Here is a 4,670-nt window from a genome sequence, read left to right on the forward strand (position 1 = left end):
ACAACAACGGTTGTTGGCTTTGTCCCATAACTTGATTTTATACAGTATTACGTTGAGTAGAGTAGAGGGAGTGCCTCGTCAACACGAGCATGACCGTTGTCTCACTTACTGGTGGGTCCCAGGTCCGCGATCTCAATCTCTCTTCTCTCCATCGTCTAACCTTTGCACGGGCACACACGAAGAGCGGCGCTAGCTTGCCGTGGTGTTATTACAACAACAAAAAAAGCTTGGAAAATAGAAGAATTGCCTAGAACAAGAGACGTTGTGGCTGGTCGAGACGGAGCTAACCACATCTATCCTCCATGCCACGTTTGCATGATGAAGCTGTGTGGCTAGTGGGGTGTTTTAGACCGACTGGCTGGGTCCCGAGGTCGAACCATAGGTACTACTAGAGTTACTACGGACGTCTCATACAGTACTCCCTCCGTCTAGGTGAGTAAGTCACCGTGACCAAGGAGGAGGGGAGAACGAGAGACCTTAATGTTTATTTGCTAATTAATAAAATTGCATGCAATGAACTAACCACTGCATGTCGTGTTTGGTAGTCTCAATCATTAAAAGCATGCACACCCCTCATCTCTTATTGGTTGATATGTCAAGAAACAAGAAATGAGATAGAAGTTAATGCACCACGCGTAAGTGTTTTGGGATTATTTCATTTTCGTAAGATGACTTACACACCTAGACAGAGGGAGTATATTTTTACACGCACATTTTTCCTCCGTGCCGAGACGTGGCACACCCTACCGCGTGGTTTCGGGGTCCTCCCGGGTGGTGCACGCATATATTCTTCCTGACGTGGGATGCCCTACCGCGCGTTTTCTTGGTCCTCCTCGGTCGTAGCGCCGAAGCAAGTAAATGAGTCGTCAAATCACGAAAGACCACCTTTCCCGTCGAGTACATCAGTGAAGCACGGTGGCTAGCTAGTTGGGCTAGTTCGATCGATTAGCTAGGCCGCCGCCACATTTGTTTTTTCACCCCTTTTTTATCTACTCGTCGGTAGGTAAATTTAAATATCCACCGCGGCGTTGCTCTGGTGTTCGGGTGCGGCAGGATTTTTAATTTTTTGATTGACGGGAGCAGGCGCGACTGGATTTTTAATTTTTTGATTGACGGGAGCGGGCGCGACAACAATTAGTCACGATGACTCTGCCTGTAAAACCCACTGCTCCGTGATGTGAGAAGTCATCGACTGGTGTTTTACCTGGTGAAAACCAAAAGATTCCCCGCTCCTCGACTGGCTCCCTCCGCCTTCCCATAGATTGCATTGCCTTTCAGCCGTTTCGCCCCCTGAGGGAGTTCCGGACTAGGGGGTGTCCGGATAGCCGAACTATCATGATCGGCCGGACTCCAAGACTATGAAGATACAAGATTGAAGACTTCGTCCCGTGTCCGGATGGGACTTTCCTTGGCGTGGAAGGCAAGCTTGGCGATACGGATATGTAGATCTCCTACCATTGTAACTGACTCTGTGTAACCCTAGCTCTATCCGGTGTCTATATAAACCGGATGGCTTTAGTCCATAGGACGAGCAACAATCATACCATAGGCTAGCTTCTAGGGTTTAGCCTCCTTGATCTCATGGTAGATCTACTCTTGTAACACACATCATCAATATTAATCAAGCAAGACGTAGGGTTTTACCTCCATCAAGAGGGCCCAAACCTGGGTAAAACATCGTGTCCCTTGTCTCCTGTTACCATCCGCCTAGACGCACAGTTCGGGACCCGCTACCCGAGATCCGCCGGTTTTGACACCGACATTGGTGCTTTCATTGAGAGTTCCTCTGTGTCTTCACCGATAGGCTCGATGGATTCTTCGACCATCATCAACGACGTAGTCCAGGGTGAGACCTTTCTCCCCGGACAGATCTTTGTATTCGGCGGCTTTGCACTGCGGGCCAATTCGCTTGGCCATCTGGAGCAGATCGAAAGCTACGCCCCTGGCCGTTAGGTCAGATTTGGAAGTTTGAACTTCACGGCTGACATCCGCGGGGACTTAATCCTCGATGGATTCGAGCCACAGCCGAGCGTGCCGCACTGTCACGGCGAGCATGATTTAGCTCTGCAGCCGGGCAGTACCCTGGAGGCCGCACTCGAACCCGCTCCGATCTTCAATTCGGAACCGGCTGCGTAGATCGAGGACGGATGGCTAGATACCGCCTCGGGGGCTGCAACCTCTACGGCGATAGAGCCGAACACTAACCTTGTCCCTCATAAAGCTCATGACTCCGAGGTGCCGGACTCCTCGCCGGACTCCGAACCTCCCGCGCCCCCTCTGATCGAATCCGATTGGGCGCCGATCATGGAGTTCACCGCAGCGGACATCTTTCAACACTCACCTTTCGGTGACATCTTGAGTTCGCTAAAGTGTCTCTCATTATCAGGAGAGCCCTGGCCGGACTGCGGTCAGGACAGTTGGGATGCGGACGATGAAGAAATTCAAAGCCCACCCACCACCCACTTGGTAGCCGCTGTCGACGATCTAACCGACATGCTAGACTACGACTCCGAAGACATCGACGATATGGACGATGATGCCGGGGACGACCAACAACCAGCGCCCACCGGGCACTAGAAAGCCACCTCATCATATGACATATACATGGTGGATATCCCAAAAGAAGGGAATGGCGAAGGAACAGTGGAGGATGACCCCTCCAAGAAACAGCCCAAGCGCCGACGTCAGCGGCGCCGCTCTAAATCCCGCCACAGCAAGAATGAAGATTCCGGCACCGGAGATAATAATACACCGGACAGTGCCGAAGACAACCCACTCCAGCAAGATCCAGCACAGGAGGACGGAGACGCCAACCCTCATGAGAGAGCGGCAGAAGAAGAGGTAGAAGATTATATGCCTCCCTCCGGAGACGAAGCAAGCCTCGACGACGATGGATTCGTCGTGCCTGAGGATCCCGTCGAACAAGAGCGTTTTAAACGCAGGCTTATGGCCACGGCGAACAGCCTCAAGAAAAAGCAGCAACAACTTAGAGCTGACCAAGATCTGCTAGCCGACAGATGGACTGAAGTCCTCGCGGCCGAAGAGCATGAGCTCGAACGCCCCTCCAAAAGCTACCCTAAAGGCAAGCTGCTCCCCCGATTAGAGGAGGAAGCGTATGAACCCGCATCACCAGGAGACAATACGGCTGACCGACCACCCCGTGGTCGCGACAGAGAGGCCTCTAGGCCCTTCACTAGACCCGTACCCCGGCATCGCTCGAAAAGCACAAGGCCACAGGGGAACGCTCCGGACTTGCGAGATATATTGGAGGATAAGGCAAGACAATCAAGATCGATCTATGGATCGTGTGGGCGCCCCACGGTACGTGACGACAACCGTCGCGCCGGACACAGTAAGTCCGGCCGGGCCGAACAAAACAGACAAAGCTCTTTTGAGCTCCGTCGTGATATCGCCCAGTACAGAGGCGCTGCACACCCACTATGCTTCACAGATGAGGTAATGGATCATCAAATCCCCGAAGGGTTTAAACCCGTGAATATTGAATCTTACGATGACACAACAGACCCCGCGGTTTGGATCGAATACTATCTCCTTCACATCCACATGGCCCGCGTTGACGATCTTCACGCCATCAAATATCTCCCCCTCAAGCTTAAAGGACCAGCCGTCATTAGCTTAACAGCTTGCCAGCAGAGTCAATTGGGAGTTGGGAAGACCTGGAAGCCGCATTCCTCGATAACTTCCAAGGCACGTATGTGCGACCACCAGACGCTGATAACCTAAGCCACATAATTCAGCAGCTAGACGAATCGGCCAGACAATTCTGGACACGGTTCTTAACCAAGAAAAACCAAATCGTCGACTGTCCGGATGCGGAGGCCCTCGCGGCCTTCAAGCATAATATCCGCGACGAGTGGCTTTCTGGCACCTGGGACAGGAAAATCCGAAATCCATGGCAGCCCTCACATCACTCATGACCCGCTTCTGCGCGGGTGAGGACAACTGGCTAGCACGCAGCAACAACCTCAGCAAAAATTCTGGCAGTCCGGACATCAAGGACCGTAGTGGCAGGTCGCGTCGTAACAAAACCAAACGCGCATTAACGGCGACAATAGCGAGGATACAACAGTTAATGCCGGATTCAAAGGCTTTAAACCCGGTCAGCGGAAAAAGCCATTCAAAAGAACTGCTCCGGGTCCGTCCAATTTGGACCGAATACTCGACCGCTTGTGCCAGATACACGGCACCCCCGAAAAGCCATCTAACCACACCAATAGGGACTGTTGGGTATTCAAGCAGGCAGGCAAGTTAATTGCCGAAAACAATGACAAGGGGCTGCATAGCGATGACGAGGAAGAGACCCGGTCGCCAAACAATAGAGGACAGAAGGGTTTCCCCCCACAGGTGCGGACGGTGAACATGATATACGCAACGCACATACCCAAAAGGGAGCGGAAGCGTGCACTCAGGGATGTATACGCGATGGAGCCAGTTGCCCCGAAGTTCAATCCATGGTCCTCCTGCCCGGTCACTTTTGACCGAAGGGATCACCCCACCAGCATCCGCCATGGCGGATTCGCCGCATTGGTCCTAGCCCCAATCGTCGATGGATTTCACCTCACCAGAGTCCTGATGGACGGCGGCAGCAGCCTGAACCTGCTTTATCAGGATATAGTGCGCAAAATGGGCATAGACCCCTCAAGGATTAA

Source organism: Triticum dicoccoides, chromosome 4B (assembly GCF_002162155.2).
Source record: "Triticum dicoccoides isolate Atlit2015 ecotype Zavitan chromosome 4B, WEW_v2.0, whole genome shotgun sequence".
NCBI lineage: Eukaryota > Viridiplantae > Streptophyta > Magnoliopsida > Poales > Poaceae > Triticum > Triticum dicoccoides.